Below are 22,928 nucleotides of genomic sequence, written 5' to 3' on the forward strand. Positions count from 1 at the left end.
CACCGATGTCTAGTATGCCCACAAGGCTGAGTACAGGATTAGGTGCCAACTCCGTTTATGGACTCCAATCATCCTTTGCAGCATGCATTTCAGGACTTTGTTGATCACCTCAACTTGCCTGTTAGCTTGTGGATAATACGGAGTAGAGCTGTCATAGGACAGTCCTAATTTGGCACCCAATTCAACCATCATGTGATTGCAAAAATGCGATCCGTGATCTGTGACTATAGGTTGTGGAACACCGAATCTGGAGACTACATGATTGAAAAAGAAAAGAGCAGCTGTTTCACCGCTGTTGTTTAATGTAGGCATCGCCTCAGCCCATTTTGTAAAATAATCAACTGCAACTATGATATACCCATGCCCCCTGGCCAAGGTGGGGTTACATGTCATGGATTCTATGCCACATTTGGCAAATGGCCCAACAGCAACTAGTGGATGCAGAGGTGCAAGTGGTATTCTGGTTTTGCGGTTGAAGATTTGACAAGCATGGAAAATTCTGACTGTTGTTATGCAATATTTGAACATTGTTGGCCAGAAGTAACCTGCTCGTAAAATCTTTTGTGCCGTAGCATAACCAGATTGATGCCCCCCACATGCACCTAAATGACAATCATTCAATACTTTTTCGGCCTCCTCATGGGTGAGGCACCTTCGCAAAACTGTATCGATACCACGACAGTAAAGTCTATCACCGACAATCAAGTAGTTTTTTGGTTGGTATCAAGTACGTTGTTGTTCTGAGCGAGAGGTATTAGACCTATATGTTTGGGTTTGGAGATAGATAATTATATCTCCATACCACGGATCCCTTGAAGATATCAGAAACAAAGATTCATCCACGATTGTTGCTTTAGATGTTGAATTGTTGGACGACGATGGGAAGTCACATAGTAACTCCGCGAAAACCAGAGCTTTCTTTGATTTTGATTTTACAAATTCCAGATCAAAATCTTGCAAAATTGCTATCCATTTCGAATATTTTCCTGCAAGCAACTGTCGCGACAAGATGTAAATCATGGGGTTGCAATCTGACAAAATGGTAGTTTTTCGAAAGAGGACATAGTTTCGAAATATTTGTACTGCTTGAACAGCTGTGAGAGCCAGCTTTTCAACATAGGAGTACTTTCTTTCTATATCATTTAAGTTTCAACTTAAATAATAGATAGGATGCTCGATTCCATTGCCTTCTTGAACTAAAACCATTGCGATGGTCGTATCTGCCGCAGCTAGATACAGGTTAAAGTCTTTTTGATAGTCAGGAGCGTACATTAATGATGCTTTTATTAGGGATTCCTTTAGAGCATCGAAGGAAGCTTGCGCAACCTAATCCCAATTGAATGGCACTTCTTTTTTCAAAAGACGCGTATAACCTTTAGCAAGTTCGGCGTATTTTGGAATGAACCTCCTCAGAAAGTTTTCTTTCCCTTGGAGTTTTTGAATCTGAAGCAAATTTGAAGGTGGAGGTAGATCGATGATTGCCTGAACCTTACATGCGTCAAGTCGAATCCCATATTTTGAAACAACAAAGCCATGTAAACGACCAGAACTGACACAAAACACACACTTGTGCGGATTGAGTCATATCTTGTAGTGTCAGCAATGTAGAAATATTGCTCTCAAATGCTGCGGATGATCGGTCCCCTTTCACGAATGAGCTGGAAGGTCATCGAGGTATGGTTGAATGATGTTCTTGATGTCATGGAAGGCATAATTCATTGCCCTCTGAAAGGTTTCCCCTATGTTCCTTAAACCAAAAGGTAGCTTGCGGTATGCGAATGTGCCCCATGGAGAAATAAATGCAGTCTTTGACTGGTCCTGTGGGCAAATATTTATTTGATTATACCTGGAAAATCCATCCATAAATGAAAATATTTTGCATCCGGCGCATTCATCAATTATCTGGTCGATGAAGGGTGTAGGGTAGTTGTCCTTTAGACAAGCTTGATTTACATCCCTATAATCGACTCACACTCTAATCGTTCCTTGCTTTTTCATCACAGGAACAATGTTCGATACCCAATCAGTTAGAGGAACTGGGTAAATGAAACCAGCATGGAGAAGTTTTTCAACTTCTGCCTTGATGGCAGTGGCTTTCTTTGGGTGCACCTTCCAAAGCCGCCGTCGTACTGGTTTGACATCTGGATACATCTTAATTTCGTGTTCAACTATGCTCGAGTCAATGCCTGGCATTTCTTCATATGAACATGCAAAGAAATCTATGAACTCGTGAAAGAGAGCGTAATATACTTCCAGTTCTGAAGAAGAACAAGATTTACCGACATGAATATTCTCTACAACATCTAGTTTGGTCGAGATATTTATGGTGATAGTTTCTTCAATATTGGACAAATTTCACTCAGAATCCACTGTATTTACAATATTTGATAGAAAATAAAAAACTAAAGGATGATTAAGGTCACTGGAGCAATATTCGTTGTAATTCAGAAGATGGGAACGATGGTGGTAATCTTCGCCCCCCCTCTATCATCATTGACTGAACAATTCCTTCGTCTATAGAATGTACATGTGACCAAGGATCTGAAGAGGTACCATATTCCTTAGACCTATCTACCCAAACGCTTGATGAGCGTTGATTTGGGTTTGCCGCCCATGATGAGAACATTGATTGCTACAATATTTCTATTGGGCTTGAAGGCAATACCTGGTGATGATCCATGGTAACATCGTGTTCTAAGATCTTTTGAATAGAAGATACCATATTGTAGGTTCCCACCGTGGCCACTTACACCAGAATTTTAGGAGGTGGTAGGGAAAAAGTAGCCGTCAATGTAGGGTGTTTTAGCAAGCCTACTCTGATATTTTGAAGCAATTGAGAGCTTCTATGGATCATTGGGATGCTTCTCGTAACTTGTGAACTATTGAGGAGAAAGGTTTGTTGGTCGACGATTGTGATTCCTCCTTGGAAAGGAAATGCAATCTTTCTGAAGCATATTGACACAACAGCAGCCATAGCATAAATCCAGGGCCTTCCCAGTAGGATGTTCTAATCGAGGTTTCCATCGATAACTTCAACATCAATTTCTACTGTTTTGCCCCCCAGTTCAACTTGCAAGTTACCTAAAATCCCGTACGGGGTGTATGTTCGTCCGTCAAATGATTTTAATGTCGTTGATGATTTGGACAAGGGTGGTGATCCTAAAGTTTTCCAGCAACTCATTGACATAATACATGTAGATGCCCCCTCATCAATAATTGTTCGATGAACAATTTTGTTTAGGGCTTTAACTTGAATGAGGAAAGCGAGTTTAGTTGGTACCTGAGGTTCATATCCTTTATGATTAAAGGCCACAAGATTGGAATCCACTGGGCCAATCCCACCTATTGCTGATAATAGAGCCTGCTTTTGGGAGGGGAAATTTTGTAGTACTTCAAGTGTCGACATAGCGGACGACGATTGGGCCAGGTCCTCTACTATATTCTAATTCTGTGCTACTCTGGCACGAGGATTAAATGTCGATTTGTGTACTACTCCCTTTGGTGGCTTTATTGTTAGCTTAGAAATGATGGGTGGAACAACTTCGGTCGAAGTTGTTGTCGAACTACTAGGTTGATCAATAGCCTTGTTGTTCGACAGCTATGGATTCCTGTAATCTTTATTCCTTGTCGATATCAAAGAATCATTTTGCTGTTTCGAAATGGACAACATAAGCACTTGGTATGGGGAAGCATTTTCTCTAGCAACCAGATTAGTTCTTGGGTTTGGAAACGGATCAGTCAATATCACTGAGGTTTTTGAGTTCTTGAAGAATTTCTTAATCTCATCTTTATGCGGACAGTCTTTTATCCAATGATCCTCATCGCATATAAAGCATGGATGACCTGGCTTCTTTTGCCCAGAGGGGTTTTCAGAAGATTTTTCAAGGGAAAAATCGCCTTGCTTCTTCTTTTTCCCTTTCGTTTTCTTCTTGCTTCCTGGTTTCTTCAGTTCTTTGCCTTTATCGGTCGACACGGCATTAACTTCTAAGGCAAGAAGTTCTTCATTTGCATTTTGACCAGAAACCATACGAGCTTTCTTTGATGTAGCCTTGGCGGTTTTCGTGCTAGTCGTACCTATCACACCATCGCCAGCATAAGAGTCTTTGTTTGATTTAGGAGGAGGAGGAACAAAAAACTCTGGTCTAGGAGCATCAGGGATTTTATCATAGAGCGTGCCAGACTGAGTATAAATGGAGTCTAGATATTGCGCACGAGCAATGAATTTCTTTTCAGTGACGACTCCTCCCTTAGCCTTATCTTCTATAATAGAAGGTAACAATGACTTAATAAACCATTCAGCTAGTAGCTAACCAGGAACATATGTTTTTACCATTCTACGACGACGTTGCCACTCATGGATATGATCAGATATGTGAGTGGCTGTCGTCTGCTTGAAATTGGTAAGAAGCTCCATTCCTATTTCGTACCTTATTGGTAACTGAAAATGGGTTAAAAAGGTGGTGGCAAGGGCATTGAAGTTATTGAATTAAGCTCTAGGCAATTCGATGTACCATTTTGCTGCCGGACCAGTTAACGTTCGCTGAAAAAGGTGAAGCCTAATCAAATCATCATTAAGAGTGTTGGACGAACACCACAGATGAAAGGTCATCGCATGATTCGACGGATCTTCACCTGGATTTCCATTAAATTTAGTAATATTTGAAGGAAGTTTATGAGGAATCGCCGGCCACCAAGGGGCATACGCAATTGGATTGTTTGTTAGCCGATTTGGATCTGGTAACTCTAAAGTTACCACGAAGGGAAACTGTTGATTTAGGTTCAGCAGAGCATACCCAGGATAAGATGGGATCGCCTGAGCAGTGGGTATTTGCATACCAACATAATGTATTTGATGCTGATAACTTTGATAAGATTGATGGGCATAACCATTATGATATGATTGATGTTGACCGTTTTGAATATATGACTACCCATTACCTGCAAAGCTTTGTTGCTCAGGTCCTCGGTAAGCTTGTTGGAATTGCGGTTGTTGATATTACACCAGCCATGATTGTGAAGCCATATGCCGTTGTCCAATACTGGATGTTTGACCAAGATGAGGGGTAATAGTACCCGTTTGAGCCTGAGTCGCTCCAGTTAAGGAGCCACTAATCGGTGATTATGGTTGTGTCATGGGGACAAGAGGTTGTTGTATTACGACCTGAGAAACTTGAGGTTGACATACAAAAGGCAACATTTGTACTTACGACACCATCACAATAGCCGGTGTAGTGGGGATATTCGACATAGGTAGACTTGGTTGCATTGAATATACAACTCTTCGCTGTTGAGGCAGTATTGGCACCCAACCACTGGATGTGATTCCAGTTTGACCCGAAGTCTGTTGTGAACTCTCATATGGTTGTTCTCCCATAGGGAACCATGAAATGGCATACTGCCCCCCATACGGTGGCAATCCAGTGTTCAAAGGGAAAATTGGCCTCTGGAGACTGGACTGCCCAAATTGACACTGTTGTGAAGGATCAATTTGTTGAGACTCAACATAAGAGATTCCAGATAAGGTACTAGATGAACAAATGGGAATAGACCATACTGTCGAAATAGTCCCTGGGTGGAATCCATCTAGCGGTTGAGAGCTAGTTGGGACAGATGGTATACTAGCGAACATTATCAGAGTGGCGACAGGAAGTTCCGCTGCTGTTTTGTTAGATGACACAGTCCTAGATGTCAATGGTTGTTCAAACATATCGAGTCTATCCAAAAGATTTCCTAGCGATTCCATAGGAACTTATGATGAAGGATGACTAACTTCTGTCGTAGAAGGATATCGATGGATCCCAGTTCCAAAATGCAATGGAGTACTGGATGGAAGATCCTCTATAATATCTTCTATAGCAATCAATCGAGGTGGAAGAGGTAGACTGTCGGGTCCATAAAATATTTCTGGTGTCGAAGAAGGTGTAGACTCTGCAGTGAAAAATGTCGGAGGGTGACACCTTCCGAATCAGCCCTAGATGGAGTCAGTTCAGGAATAGAAGTGTTTACCGTTACACTAGGATCAGTTCTAATGTCCTCTTGTGACAGCATAACTTCTTCTATAGAGGTAGGGATACCAGAAATGGTTGGAGTAACTAGAGTCTCTGAGGATGTTGAAACACAAGTTTCAAACAAATTAGGAGACTTTGACCCAATTAAACGAGATCGCTTGGCCCGGAATGGTTTCGTTTCTGGAGTAAAAGACGGTTGACTCGTTAGTCTCCACGAATGACAGGGTTTCGATTGACTTTCTTTCATGATTGTGGATTACTTGATCAACTCAAAATAAAAAGGGGAAAATTTGATTCCGAAGCAAATGAATTTTAGATGCTTTGACACAACTTGCTTTTCCAATTTTTAAGAGTCGAGAAAAATATAAAGATGACTCTAGTCACCTTCAATTTTTAATGAGCCTGAAGTGAAAAGTGCTCAGATGGACCTTTTCTTTTAATGGGTCTAAAAAGGAATGAAAGAGACTACTCTAAAAATCTAGACAGAGGGATTACCGAACCAATCGCAAAACTGCAGAATACTTTTTATGGTACGGTAGTCAATCTTCCTGAATGCTGTGTTCAGTGCATTGCGATCTATAGGGTGGCAGACACAGCTTCCTAAGGACATAGCCTATTGTGGTCTCCTAATATATACTTGAAGGTACGTGGGAGCACAAGTCCGTACTGGCACTTGTCGTCTCAAAGAGGAGGAATCACCCAACCTACGATGAAAGCGATAGTTCCCAGGCTTTACGATGCCAGAATATGTCTCTAGCCTAGACTTCTAAATGTTGTGCGTTAGGTTCCAAAGCATTTTTATGTTCGTTGAATTTATTTTACAGTTGATCTTTCTTAAGAAGTTTGCCTTTAGGGTTCACCGCGTGATGTAGATATACAATTCCTAAATATGCAACCTAAGATGATAAACAGTCATTTGCTCTTCTTTTTGCAATGAAAATCCTAGCTACTAAGGAAAGAGAAACAAAATTATTTCAACATAACGCAGAGAGCACACACTAAGATGCACTGTCCTAAATCAATTTCCACAAGCAGTCTAAGTGAAAATTCACATGCATGTATTTGTTTTCTGCTTTCTTAATGTGTGAATGACAAAAAGAATGCTAAGTAAAAATTTGAATTGTCTTTTCTTTCAAAGCGATAGTACTAACAATTTTCTTTTCAAAAGATGAAAGGAAGACAAGGACGACACTTTGCGATTTTGAATTAAAAACTGCTTTCGACACTTGAAATACTATTAATTCAAATCAAATACAAGAGTAATAGTGTAATCAACTATCAAAAAGAGGAGGATTCTTTTCTTTGACTGAAAACGAAATTTGTGACACTTTCAAATCAAAAGACGATAGCTCGATTAAGCTACTTTTTGTAAAGGAGAAATGTAAATGGTGAAAAATACATAAAAAAATTTACAATTCTTTGTACAATGGAGGTTGAATAATGCAAAGTAAAGGAGTTTCAACAGTGGTATACTGATCACAGACAACAAAACTCCTGAATAAATTTGAAGACAATGAAAAAAAAACCAAAATCTGGAGGCAGAAACAGTCTTATCTAATCATCGCACCTGTAACATAGAGAAACAGATATGCATCTCACCTACTGCACACAGGAGGTGTGATGCATCCAAACTATCAAAGGGAGACAGTGCGATGGTCCAGGAACAAGACTTTAACTTGGTTTTTTGGTCACAGTTTGCAGCTTAGTTCAACGATTTAGGCTGAGCTAATGATAGTTAGTAAACACAAAGTACAGGGGTTGATCTAATGAGGTTACTTGAGCCACCACCAGGGAAATTAGGATGTTTGCAAATTAGTTGTTCAGTTTATAAACAAAACCTAGAGATGGATTGAAGCAGCAATGAACTACTTTGCACTTGTATAGCAAATGCAGTTCGAAGGCTAGCTGGCTTAACTTCATGCTTCGTCTATAGTTTATAAAGCAAACAAATATATACAAGAAAACAAGCTATTCGCTCCCTAGTGGAGTCACCATTTTGTTATCAGGAAAACTAGAGTCCATTTAGAGCTGCTAGTCCCACTAAGACGAGTAGCTATCTTAGAAACAAACAAACAAACTAAAGTCACTTGTGTTTTCCTTTATGAGAGATAGATGAGAAAGAAGCAGAGAGTCCCAACCTCAGTCTTTCACTTGGCTCCTTGCTTGTTTCCTTTCCCCTTTGACAGAAATTCACCACTCTTTCCTCACTTGTCCTGCTTCAAAGAACACCTGTGGAGTCAAAGCAGCATGATACCATCAAAGCATAGAGATCTATAACCATAAAAAATATAGGATCAGATATGTATTAACCATATAAATGCATATATCAAGACAAGATTCAGAGATACACAAACATATGGAGGAAAACTCAAATAGATTTATTGATAGAAGTAGTAGAAGAGAGGATTACGACCCATTGGTTTGACCTAGCGCCATCCTCCCAACATGAAAGCCCGCTTCACCTCATGAAAAGCTTAGATTACCCAACAATGTTGCACAGAGAAACAACCAACACTTCCTTACAAAATACAAAGTTCCAGCATCTGGATCTCTAGGATGAGGGATCCATATATAGATGTTTGTAGGTGGGTGAGTCAGCTTCTGGGATTTTGATTAATGTCATCTCTCTGATACTTCTTGGTTCCACTTGGAGATTTCATGATCTCTTACTCATCCCTGGGCAAATTCAGAGAGGCAAGTGTCAAATGGGCAGTTTCTAGAAGATTATTTGGGTTTCCACGTAGCCAACTAGCTCTGCCATTTGTCTGCTCTCGGTCACTGCACCCTACAAAAGGGATTTCCAGTATGCATCACACTTTTTGCATGTGGCAGGTGGGATGCATCGCACCCTTAACACTGAGTAGTCTGTATGGTCCTGTTTTGACCAGTTCTGAGTAGTTTTTCACGGAGAACTTCTGGGAGATGATGTAATCAGCTGACCTTGCTCCTTTAGGGTATGAAACAACACTTTTAGGGACTTAGAAGCCATCAGTTTATGGACATATGCAATTGGGGTTGCAGTGCCCAAATATGTATATAACAATAAGAATCTCATGGCCACTAATTCAAGAAGCTCAGTTGAAAGTAGCTCAAACATGGATGAGAAGATCATTTGTATGTCAATGTAGAAGGAGGTGAATCTGAGTCACCTTTAGCAACAGGAAGGGAAAAAATTACGGTCAAACTCTTCCATATAAATATATAGGTAAGGAAGAGCAAGAATGATACTCTATCTGACTTGGGATCACAGGAAAATATTATTGCAGCAGAGTTGGTCAAAGAGTTGGGTTTGGAAGTTCGTGATCATCCAAACCCATATCCATTGATATGGGTAACTGAGGATGTGGAGTTGAAGGTAAAAAAATAGTGAAAAATTATATCTACCAACAATGTTGATTTTAGTGATGAAGTAGAACTAGATGTGGTTCCCCTTGATGTATGTGGACTCGTGTTTGGGAGTCCCTACATGTACATGTAAGATTAAATATTCATGCAAATATCCAACCAATATTGGCTCATCAAGGATGGAAAATGATCCATCATCAATGCGCACAAAGGCAAGTCAAAAATTTCACTGGTAAGTGCCAACCAAGCCAAGAAATTAACTAGTTCTGGTAAGAAGTATGTTTTATTATTTTTAAGAGAAAATTGGTTTGTAGAAGATCTAATAAGTGTAAGGCATCCCTGAAGGGGTTTATTGGGAAATGAAAACAACAATTAGAAATGTTTCTAAATGCATATAAGGATGTGTACCAAGAGCCTAAAGATTTACCACCTAGTGGGGAAGTGGAGCACAAGATCCAACTATTGTCGGGCTCCCCATTGCCAAACATTAAGTTGAATAGGAAGCCTATTATAGAAGAAGGTTGAAGAAATAGTTGTAACAACTACTGGAACAAGGTGTCATTTGACCAAGTACATAACCATGTGGGTAATCCATTATCATTGTACCAAAGAAGGATGGGACTTGGCAGATGTGTATTGTGTGAAAATTTCAGGTCTAAAATCCTATTGCAAAAAATGGAAATTATTTTTCTAATTGTTGATTAATTTAACAATTTATCTGTTACGATAAATACCAAATAATTCACACTGTAAACTTCACAAATAAATTGGGAAATAAAATAGCGTTGGAAACTGAGAAAATATTAGCAGACACACACAAAAAATTAACACAGTTATTATAGAAAAATGTCCCCGGAAAAATCCAACTTGGGAAAATCGGTGCAATAGCTGATGGTTTTATATTATTAAGCAGTAATGAAATTCTACGTACAATATGGATGTTGAAAATTGGCAATCCATTGACAGAAAATTTAGCCAAAATTATCTAAGGGAATTTCGCTTCCTCCATAATCAACACCGACACAACTTGCCTTAGAAAACTCATCCTCCTGGACCCTCTGCATAGGCTTCTTCGTAGTGCTTGTGCAGACCCTTTGGCATCTAGCCTGGAACTTCCTCTAAGCAAGTTGTTCTACTTATATCTGCTAAGGAAAATGATTCTCTGACCTTCTGGAAGACTTTCCAGGCCTTTGGAAGCTGAATCGATTCTTCCTTAAGCTAAATCGAATTTCCCTCTGAAGCTGACGGTGCAATCCTCTGTGTTTCCTCACCGGGAATAATTCATCATATTGTTGCTGCCTCTCCGGATTTGGAAAAATTCTTCTAGATCATTGTCCCTACCCCTCACTATCTCTGCTTCCTTCTCCGTCTTTCCGATAATTGTTGTTTCTCTTTGGAAATCAAACTGCCAAGGAAATTGAACTCCACAAGTGTGTTCTCCATCTATCCATTGCCTTCTTATTATAATCCTCTGTTGGACCTCCAATGACCAATATTAAAATTTAATCAAGGGCCAATATCATGTCGGAGTTGATCCATGTGAGTTTCTAGATGATTCTCACCTTATCTCAATTAATTCCGATTAATTAACGCCTTTCCCTAAGTTTAGACTTAGGAAATAATTAAAAATGGGCTAATAATCTAATTGGGACACTTCTAGGTGGACTTTCCAAAAATGATTTTTGGGTTATGGAGAACTCCTATATTCTAGACTCTCCACAAAGTTTTGAGACTAGAATACCTTCTATGCTACAAAAACTAACATATTAATTATAGGGCATTTAAAAAAAACACACTAAAGAAATTTCTCTTAAAATCTTTTGGCATGCTTTCATATCTAAGAAAGTCCCTCCCCCTATTATGCCTAAAGCATTTTTATTGTGATGTTCGATGAACTAACACTGTGGATATTCGTAGGCCAAGGTTATAAATATCTCCTCCGCATGGTGTTTTTAAGTCAACCCTCCACTATTTTTTTAACATCGTCAGTGTTCCCTTTGCACCCTAAGGTGTAAATGCTAGTAATATTGATTGTTAATATTGGGTTTCTGGGGTAACCTAAAGTTTCCTAGCCACATTCATATCCCTACCTAGTTCTGAGCACCTGCTATGCCTTTTTTCTTGCTCAGCCTCCATCCACTGTCATGGCCCCTCTGGAGCCTCCTCCAGATGGGACTTATCCTCCTGCTCCTACTCTTTGGGATCAGGCAGAAGAATATGCCTCTACTTTTGCCTCCCTGATATCATCTTGTGAACCTCCTCACTCAAGGCCTGCTATCTCTTTGCCAAGAAAGTGAATGACATTCCTGAAATTGAATTACCTCCAACTCTTCCTCGTCAAGCTGCCCTCTCCCTTTTTGAGCATGGCTTGGTTGGACAATTTACAGGCCTTTTCCCTTCTCCCAAATCAGTGCAGAAGTGGGTCGAGCAAAATTGGTCACATTCAATCAATGGGAAAATTTCTATACGTTTCTGTGGAAGGGGATACTATTCCATTTCGAAACCAAAGAAGGCATAAACCTGATCTTTAGGAACGGACCATATTTCATGGACACAAGGGGACTTTATCTTAACTGTTGGATGAAATACTTGTATCCGGAGTTGAATGTCCCAAACGTTGTTCCAATATGAGTGTGCCTTCCCCACCTCCGACTCTACTGCTGGGGAAATGAGTCTGTTAAAGCTATTGGAAAAGAAGTTGGAAAATACATAGATAGAAGCAAACCAAAAGAGAATATGCACGCTTGTGCTCGTATTTGTATGGAATCGACCCGAGAAAAGGCCTTCCAGAAGAAGTAAAGATCAAAGTCAATAGCTAGATGCACAAACAACAAATGGACTATGAAGAAAACCCGTTTAAATGCAATATATGTCACGAATACAACCATTTTGTTAATAAATGTCTAAAAAAGCAAGAAATTGATAAAGTAGAAGTTCTTGAATGAAAATGGGAACCTGTTAAAAAAAAAAGACAACCAAAAAATCCTCCTCTCAGCAAGCTCCTCCCCATTCAGCTCCTCCTAATCCCTCTCCCTCTCTTTCAACCATTCCCCATCCTCCCCTCTCTGATCCCAATCCCTTTGGTCCTCTTGACTCCTCCCTCGATCCTCCTCTAGCCCCTAATGAACCCCTCATCCCCTCCCCCTCTCCCCCTTCCTCCCCTCTTGGTCAAACCTCCCTGCCCCCCTTCACCCTCTCTTCTTCCTCTAAATTTCCTCTTAGCCCTCCTCCCCCATCCTATGAAAGAATTCTTACAAGAAACCAATCCAAATATTCCCTCTCCTCCTTAGATCTTCACAAAAGACAAGGAAGAAAGACAAACAAGGAACTAAGAGATGAAGTTGCAGCAAAGGAAATGGCAATGGGAACACAACAACCGATGGATTCTTTCCTCAAAAAAAGTACTGGAAACAAGGAGAAAACTCACCACTCTATTCGAGGGAAAGGTCCCTCGGCATCAACCCAAAATAAATAATGATCCTGGTCTCCTAGAATTGCAGAGGATTGGGACACTCCTTCAAATTCAACACAGTCAAAGACATCCTAACATCTGAGAATCTAGACATATTCATGATCCAGGAGACCAAGATAAATGAAAAATAAATGGAGAAAATTATTCAAAAAACAAGGAAATATGATGGAACAACTCTCCAAGCTGTAGGGGCCTCTAGAGGAATTTTCACTTTATGGAGGAAGGACATCTGGGATCTACAACACCAACAGAAAGATCTACATTGGATAAAAACTGAATTAAGAAATAAAACAAATGAAGAGAAAATTTGCCTCTTCAATATCTACGCACCAAATCACTACAGAGAGAAAGAGATATGCTAGAATTATCTCAAAAACATTATACTTCAGGAACACAACAAGAACATTATTTTAGGAGGTGACCTAAATCTAATAATGAATGCATAAGAGAAATCTGGAGGCACCTTCCACGCTGATCCTTCTCGTGATATGATGGAAAGCATAATTGAAACTCAAAATCTTATGGACATTCCTTTGTGCAATGGGAAGTATACATGGAGCAACAAAAGAATAGGACAAAGCAACATTAAAGAAAGGTTGGATCGAATTCTAATTCAGGACAACATAATATCCAATTATAGTTTGGTCATATAAAAAATTATCCATATCTATGCATACGATCACAAGCCTATTGCAATAAGCTTAGGAAACTTGGGAAATATGGGACCCCTCCCATTCTGTTATTTTCCATGATGGAAAAATAATTAATTAGCGAAGAAAATAATCGCTAAGGCATGGTTGCAGGAAACCATTGGATCCCCAAATTTCGTTTGGGAAACAAAATTAAAAGTAGTGAAAAAAGATCTAAAAGCTTGGGCGAAGCTTAATCACAAAGAAACAAACAACAAGAAAAAATATCTGCAAAAATAAATAGATTCATTAGAGGAAAGGAAAGAGTGCACAGAAGAAACAAAAGAAAGCCAGATTAAGGAGAAATAATTGTTCTAGGAACTTTATAGGAATAACAGAAAGGAGGAATATGGATGGAGACTAAAATCTAGAAGCCTATGGATTCAAGCAGGGGAGAAGAATATGGCCTTCTTCCACAATACAACAAGGATGAGAATAATAACAAACAAGATTGATAATCCAAAGGGTGAGGAAGGCCACGAAATTAAAGGGAAAGAAGATTTGAAAAAAGAAGCATTCACCTTTTTCAAAAATCGTTTAGCTATTGATCCAACCACTCCTGATTTCAAAAACTTCATCAAGCACATCCCAAAAAGAATAACTGGTAAACTAAACTCAGATATTTTGAAAGTGGTTAATGAAATCAAAATCCAAAATGTTGTCTGGAGCCTTCATCCTAACAAGGCCCCCAGTCGAGATGGTTTCTCAATTGCTTTCTATCGACATTGTTTGGCTATCATTAAAAAAGACCTTATTAGAAAGATCAAAAACTTCCTGATGAAAAAAATATAGGGGGCTATACAAACTCAGCTTACCTAGACCTCATACGAAAAGAATCAAATCCTTCTTCCTTCATCGCTTTAACCCTATTTCCCTGTGCAAAACCTCATGCAAAATTATTACCAAAATTCTTGTTAACCACCTAAAGCCTCTTCTACCCAACCTTATCTTTGAAAATCAAGGTGTATTTGTGCCAAATAGACAAATCATGGACAATATCATGATTTTCCAAGAAGCGCTACATTCGAGTATAGGGAAAGATGAGTAGGGCATCATCATTAAGGTCAACATGGAAAATTCCTTTGATCGAGTTAATGTATCGTACCTTGTAGTTGTTCTAAAAAACTTTGTCTTCTCTTAAGAGTTTATAGAAATCATAAAATCATGTATTGTTGCACCATGGAACTAACCCCTAATCAATGGAAGACCAAGTGAATTTTTCCAAATCTCCCAAGGGCTGAGACAAGGCTACCCTTTGTCCCCCTTCCTCTACATTTTGATGGCAGACTCATTGAGCAGATATCTTGAAAATTGCAGAGCTAATCAAACCTTAACTAGTTTGATGATAAGACCTACCATCGAAAGAATAAACCACTCCTTTTTTTTAGATGATACCATCCTAATGGGAGGAGCATCTTCCATTGTTGCAAGAAGATTCAAAAAAAATATTGATAGTTTCATGGACGTCTTCTCAACAATAAAAAAAATGTCAAATCTATGGTTGGAATGCACCATCTCAAACTCTTCAAAGAATTGCCCAAAATTTGGAAATTCCCCTTCAGATTCAATGGAGCCACTTCTTATATCTTGGCCTCCCTATTTCCAAAGAAAATCTGAAATCAGAATTATGCATCAAATTCATTGTGAAAATGAAAAAAAGGATCCAAAACTAGGGAATGGTTTGGCTAAATCTAGCAAGAAAAGTAACTTTAATTAAATCATTGCTGACAAATGTGCCTATTTACCAATTTGTTGCAATATTAGCTTCGGTAAGCATTAAAAAACACAAAGAACTAATCATTAGGATTTTTATGTGGCAAGGAGGAAAATAAAATTCAAAAAAGTTTAGTTTAGTTAAATGGGACCAAGTAACCTCTCCCTATGAGAATGGAGGACTTTCAATCACACTTTTGAGTCTTATGAACCTAGCCCTTAGAGCCAAAATTGACAGGAGATTCATTACTGGAGATCATTACTAGTGGAAGTAGGTTTTGGATTCCAAATATCTAAATCATTCTCGATTCTCCCTCCTTTCAGAAAGAACTTCAATCAAGCCTTCTACTAAAGTGTGGAAGTTAATCAAAAAATTCCTCCCTCTCCTTAAGGAAAATACCTCAAGGCTGCCAAGGAATGGTCTAGAGATAAATGTTTAGAATGAAATCCTATTGGGAAACCCTCCTTTAACTGATCTCCCATAAATTCAATGGTTAAAAATATGGATGAATATAAAAGGGATCACATCTTTTGATTCAATTTGATAATGTAATAAAAATGATAAAACATGGAAAAATTGGAATTCTCCCAACCTTCCCAATAATCTCAAAAATCGATGGGTTCACACCTCAGGACTCATTTATTTGGGATCCTTCTAGAGCTGATTACATAGTGAATTCTGAATACATGACTCTTCAACAGCAGCAAGGGAATCAGGATTGGATCACTTGGAAATCGGTGTGGGAAGTTGAAAGCTTGCCTAAAATCAAAATATTTATTTGGACCCTTCTCAAAGGGAAAATCCTCACTGCTAATAACTTGAAAAAAAAAGGAATCTCTAAACCATCTTGGTGTCGTATGTCCCACAAGGCCAAAGAGAAAATTCACCATCTCTTCCTTGAATGCCCATTTGCAAAAGAGTTCTAGAATTTATTAGCATGTCCTTTGGAACTAGATCTAAATTTCTCTCATCCATTCAATGAGTTCTACCTTGCTTGGGGAAAATATTATCCATATTCTCTCAAAAATAAACTCACTATCAAAATATATTGGACAAGAGTCCCCTCTTTCCTTTGCTGGAAAATCTGGCTTGCAAAGAATCATAATATCAAACTTCTAAAATAGGAAAATTTCTCTCCAAATATTGGGCCTTAATTTATGAGTTTTTAATAGCCAAGGGCATAGAATCAATTGATTTTAATCAGCTACTACATGAGGAACATGTTTGGATTTCCAATGCAAACATAAGACCCAATCTTTTATCCACTCCAAACAAGAAATACACTTGCATAAAGTGGAAAATAACACTTAAAAAGGATGATTTCATTCTATCGGTGAATTCCCTCAAAATACCGTGTCTTTTTTTTGATGGGGCATCAAAATCAAATCCTGGGAATTAAGGAGCAAGAGGTGTATTATATGAATAGGGAAGAAAAAATCTCATAACGTTCGAATGGGGATTGGGTACAACTACAAATAAAAAGGTCAAGGCCCACGATCTCCTATTGGGTGCAAAAATCTTAAAAAGGAGGAACATTCTGAATCCAATTATCTTTGGAGACTCAACCATTCTAATTCAAGTTATGATCAAGAATATCAATCCAAATAATTATGCATTGAGTCAAATAACTAAAAGGATTAGACACCACCTAGTCAACCAAGAACAGGTCACCTTCATGCATATTCTAAGGGAGAATAACAAATAAGTTGATATTCAAGCCAACAAGGTTGTGGCATGGCCTTCTGGAGAAGTTTGTATAGTACATGAATCTTTCCACCTCCCAATACCATAATTCCTCCAACTTCTAGCCAATCCAATTAATTTCTTTTTGTAATCTAGGTTGGTCTGCCATTATATCTCCTCCCATATTATCAATTCTGAATCATAATCCTCCCCAAGTCCTCTCTAATCTTTTCCTATGGATTTTTTCAATCCCCAAGACCGACACCTTCTTCCATTTTCCTCATTACTCCCCTTCCTTCCCTCTCTCCATGCTATCTTCCTCCATCCATCTCGATTATTTATTCTTCTACTTCCTCACTTATTTCCTCACTTTCCTCTACAACTCTCACACTTCTACCTCCATGATTTTCTTCTCAGCACTCCTTGCTCGAGCTCCTCGTGGTATCAATCTTCCCTTCTCTCTTATCCCGCTCTCCCTTGCATCGATCGGGTTTGGATCCCCTATTCTATATGTGCTCATTATATCTTTTCCACCTCTACTAATCCTCTCCTCACTTCTATGTTTTTCTCCATCACTCACCTGTAGTCTCTCATCCCTCTGTTGCTCCTCCTCCTTCGCTGAGATCCATTTCCCTCATCAGATCATTTGATCTCTTTGATCAGCCCATTTTTTTAAAGGCAGCAAAAAAGGTAGCTCACAACATCAAATATCACCACCAGCATCAAAGGTAGTCCACTACTTCAACAATCATCAACAACATCAAAGGAATTATGGATCCATTGGATACGTCATCTAAAAACAAAAAGTTTGTTTATTGTAGAGTGAAAAAATTCATGATTGATCAGCTTTGAGAAACTATCCAAGACATCAAGCACCGGGAAAAGAGTGAAAATTCTCTCCTCCTCATCAAACTCTCCAGCCAGAATTCTAAAATTGAATCTCTCAAAAATCGTTGCACCCACTTGGAGGAGACCATTAATTATCTAAAAGGAATTCTTCTCAATTAGTCTAGAGAGAATTCTGGGCACCAAAGTAGAAGAAAAAATTCAAAGCAAGACCCTTTAGTAAATCAAATCTAGGATCCTCCAACAATCCTTCTTGTGTTGTATTTATCGCTAATATTTTCCTATGAAATGCAAGTGTAATGTTTTATTGTTTCAGTTTGTAAGGATTTATAAGCAGTCTCTTGTAGCTAAATTAGGGACATACAACCTCAATCTCCATGCTGACTGGGTACGCCCCCTCCTTGTCTCCCTTCTCAACTTGATTGATGCCAAAATCATTGTAATGGGAGTTCATCTCCATATCTTTTTTTGAATGAAAAATAGTAACCAATTGTGTTAAAAAAAAAAATCACACTCAAGAATAGGTACCCCCTACCTAAGATAGATGATCTATCAGATAAGTTATACTAAGAAAAATGCTTAACCAAATTGGACTTAAAGTCTATATGAGTCAAAGAAGAAGATACCTAGAAGACCACCTTCAAAACCAGGAAAAGTTTGTATGAGTTTTTATTCATGACATTTGGCCTATGCAATGCTCCAACTACATTTATCAGATTGATGAATGATGTGTTGCCCCTTTTATAGATTTAGTAGTTATTATTTATTTGGATGATATACTTGCATACATTGCAACTTCGGAGGAGCACATATCACATTTGATGTAGGTGTTGGATATATTAAAGAAGCACCAACTACCAGCAAATATCAAGAAGTGTGAGTTTTCATAATAGTATTTAGTGTATCTGGGGTACGTGATAGGTGGAGGAGAGCTAAAGATAGATCTTGCCAAGATGGAGGCCATCATGAAATGTACTTGAGGAAATTCATAGCCACATTTTCAGTGGTAGAAGCACCAATCCATGCTATAATAGAAAGTGGCTAGAGTTTCCAGTGAGGAAAAGGTCAACAAAAGGTCTTCTAGGAGCTAAAGAAAAATATCAGTCAAGTAATAGTTTTTGCATTACCAAACTTGCAACATCCATTTGAAGTGAAGATAGAATAAATTGGGTATGTTATGGCAGTGGTCTTGATGTAGGGAGGAAGGCCTGTATGCTACAATTATTAAGTATTTCATAGGGAATTTCTTAACTACCATACCTTTGACAAGGAGCTCTATGCCCTTTTGCAAGATTCAAAGAAGTGGAAGAACTATATGATGGGAAAGGAGATAGTAATCCAAGCAAATCACTATCCACTATAGTATTGGAGGACCAAACTAAGCTACAAGAAACCAGACATTACAAGTGTATGGGATTTCTACAACAATTTCATTTAGTGGTTAAGTACAAGAAGGGAAACACAAACAAGTTGGCCAACATGCTTTCAAGGCTGCCCACATCAATGATCACTAGTTTGGGGCTCTTATGCACATGGAGAATTTCATTCATGATGCATACAGAGAGACATATTCAGAGGATGAGGACTTCAAGGATGTATTTGAGCAATCACATAGTCATATTTATGTGCAAGATGGTGAAAACATTGTTGACTACCATCTCTATGATGGGTTACTCTACATATTGGATATTAAGCTATGTGTTCCTAAAGGTGAGAAGTTTTAGCCAATTAGAGAGGCTCACACCTCCAGGGTCACAGTGCACTTTGGTGTAGGGAAGATCATGACCAACTACCGAGGTATGTGTATTGGCCCAAGATGCAAGAACATGTAGCTAGGTTCATAAAAGGATGCATGCTTTGTTGTACCAACAAGCCTAACAGCAAGAAACAAGGTCTATATCACTTGTCCTTGTGAAATAATTTCCATGGACTTTGTGAGAGGATTACCAACAACTAGGAAGGGACATGACTACTTATTTGTGGTATTTAACGAGTTAAAAAATATGTGTGTTCTCATGCCCTGTAAGAATACCATTAGTGGGAAAGAAGCAGAAAACTTGTTCTTTGGACAATTTTGGGTGCACTTTATGATACCAAGGAGCATAGTTTCAGATAGTGACACAAGATTTATCTTTGTGTTTTAGAATTCATTATGGGAGAAAATGTACAAAAACTAGAGTAGATCTACAACATTCCATCCACAGAGAGATGGGTAGATAAAAGTCATCAAGAGGATTTTGGTGCAGCTTCCGAGGGGATACAACCAGAAGTATCTGAAGACCTGGGATGAAAATCTGGTATATATACAAAATTCTTACAATAGAGCCTTCCACACTTCTACAGGAAAGTCCCTATTTGAAACTTGTTTTGGATATTTGTTTCCTTCACCTTTGGACATTGCATATTGGCAACAAGAAGGAGTGAGGGAAGATCTTACAGTAGATGCCTTGTGGGATGAAAAATTTATAAAGAAAATCAGGAAGATTCATATATAAGTGCAATATACACTACATAATTCATAGGAGAAATATAAGGTGAGGCATGATCAACATAGAATGGAGAAAGAATTCATGGTGGGAGACACAGTTGTTGAATGGTGTTGTAATTGATGTGAACCTTGGCATTTGAATTTGAATAAAACACCTACCATTGATGTCAAATAATCAATTAATTATCTTACATTTTTCTAAACTACATCAAGTTGGAAGCTCCACTAAAAGTTGGCTAGAAACCCTAGTTCTAGGGTTTGGGTTCCCTAGACTAAGGACATACCCTACACTTGTCGAAGAATTTTGAAGAAGATAGTCATTGAATTAGTCTTGGACATCCTCACTAATAGTTTCTCCTCATCGAGCTAATTTCGATGGTATGTGGTATGCCCTGAGAGGCCTTCTAGTTTGAGTGATATTCGTGTTTGAAGTTGAAGACGCCATTCAATGGGTAAAAACCCCAAAGGGTGACCATATAGTTCCTTCACCTTATTCAAGTCAAAATTTCATAGGATCAATCACCTTAGATTAAAGTAGTTATTCCTATGTCAAAATATCATTTATAAATATTAACCAACGATAAAAGGAACTTTATTAAATAAACAATAATTAAGGATTAAAGTTAAATGGTTTGATGTTTCAATATTATGGCTCAAGCAAAACCCCAAAAAGGTCATTGTTGTGGCAAAAGGTTATTTGTGCATATTGTTTAATTTGTGAAGGCATATGAGGGTTTAGATGTAAAATTATTAAATTTCTAAAGGGGTTCCCCTCCTCAATTTCTTTAATTTAAAATATGAAACCCTCCTCCAAATATGCAATTGGTGGCCTCCTAGAATCCCTTTCTATCGAAGAGAAGAGACTACACAATATGACTATGACCTCACCTCCAGGCATGCATCTAAATGATTATCATTTGAACAATTTTCTCTCTAAAAAAATGTGACCTTATGGTGACAATGAAAAGGATCTGAAGATTGGGTTTGGCTGGTTTAGGAATTTTGAATTCGATTTTTGTAAGTGCAATTTGGGAACCAAAATTCTTAGAGCATCATTTCAAGTGAAAAAAAAAACTAGGATACAAAACATTGTTGCAAGGCTTCAAGGTCATAAAGGAAGACCACATTCTTGAATTCAATAGTGATATACACTACAAGATAGAGAGAGGCTTGTCTATGATTTTTAGGATCATTTTTTGAAGCTCATTGAAAGAAAATGACCTAAACCCTACATTAGGGCATCAATCAAGTACACATATTTCATACTTATATTGTTTGAGGAGGGTTCAAAATGTTTGAAGGTCTGGTGACTTCCTCGACCCTCATTATGGCATTAAAACTTTGTGAAAGAACCATGGTTTTGTGATCTTGATCATCCACAATTTGTAGCCCTAATTGACTGAAGCCTTGAAGGGAATCTCTTGTGACGTTAGATTTTCAAGCATAATATTAATTTCTGTTGCATAAGGTTTAGAGGTCAGGAGATTTTATGACACATTTTTTAGCAACAAGGGATCTAAACTATTATTGAAAGTGATGCATTGTCACTTCAGATTGTTACCATGAAAATAGTACTAAAGTCTAATGGCTAAAACCATTGGTGGACTTGTTGTATTTATTTCTATGACAAACCTATCTCAAAGATCAAATGATGATAAATATTTTTGATTCTTTTCATATTCATACATGTTTGAGAAATCTTTGTGAGTTGAAATACAAAGAACACTTTACAACATCTAGTGTAAAGAACTTGTGAGTTAAAGCTAAGTCTGCAAGGGTTTCACTACAATAGTGTTGTTTGATTCTCTCCTCGAATCATATAAATAAGGGTTGCACACTTTCATTTGAACTACATCATCATACTCTACTACAACAATGCCTTCAATAAGAATTTGACAACTATGGTCTTTACACACTAATCATATTTTCATAGCAAATTATGGTTAACCTTTAATTCATGTGTGAATAACAAAATTTGTTACCCATCAACTCCCTATAACAAGGTCCCATAACAATGGTAGAAAAGAAGTGCAATAAATAGATTACATAGTGATCACAATTGGTGCATATATTTTTAAATAGAAAAGGGTCACCTACAATTATCTCATAAGTATTGAAGAAGTTGTTGGTAATAAGAAGTCTGAAACCTTGGGTTCCTTCATTGTCACAATTGGGTGCAGTACTTTGAATTGACATTAAGGATTTCATCTACAATAGTATGATAATTTCAATTCATCTACAACAATGGAGACATGGAAGGGTGGCTTATTAAGTATTTATGAAATAACACAATAATACTTTAGTGAACAACTTCAAGGATCAAATGCACAAAGCTAGTGATTGATTTCCAATTTTGTTGTGTATAACAATAACGTTGCTTGCAAGTAACATTTGACTAATGTGTGAGCGTGATATTTGATTAACTAAACAATATACATAGCAACGATCTATACATATGTTTTTTGTAACAATATAATGGAGTTTTGGTAAGATATTACTCCTCTCATGTGTCAATGAATACAATGATGTGATAATGATCTCCTATACAGTGAACTTGTGACAACATCAGATAACCTTTGTGATAATTTTAACAAGTATTGTGTGAATAATCTAAAGATGTGACTGTGACTGAAACTCTATACAATAACTCTTGGTGAGGCATGATAGTACTCTTGATGATTTG

This window comes from Pinus tabuliformis, chromosome 7 (assembly GCF_031772625.1).
Source record: "Pinus tabuliformis cultivar Carrire ecotype Pingquan chromosome 7, CPIR1, whole genome shotgun sequence".
In the NCBI taxonomy this organism is placed as follows: Eukaryota; Viridiplantae; Streptophyta; class Pinopsida; order Pinales; family Pinaceae; genus Pinus; species Pinus tabuliformis.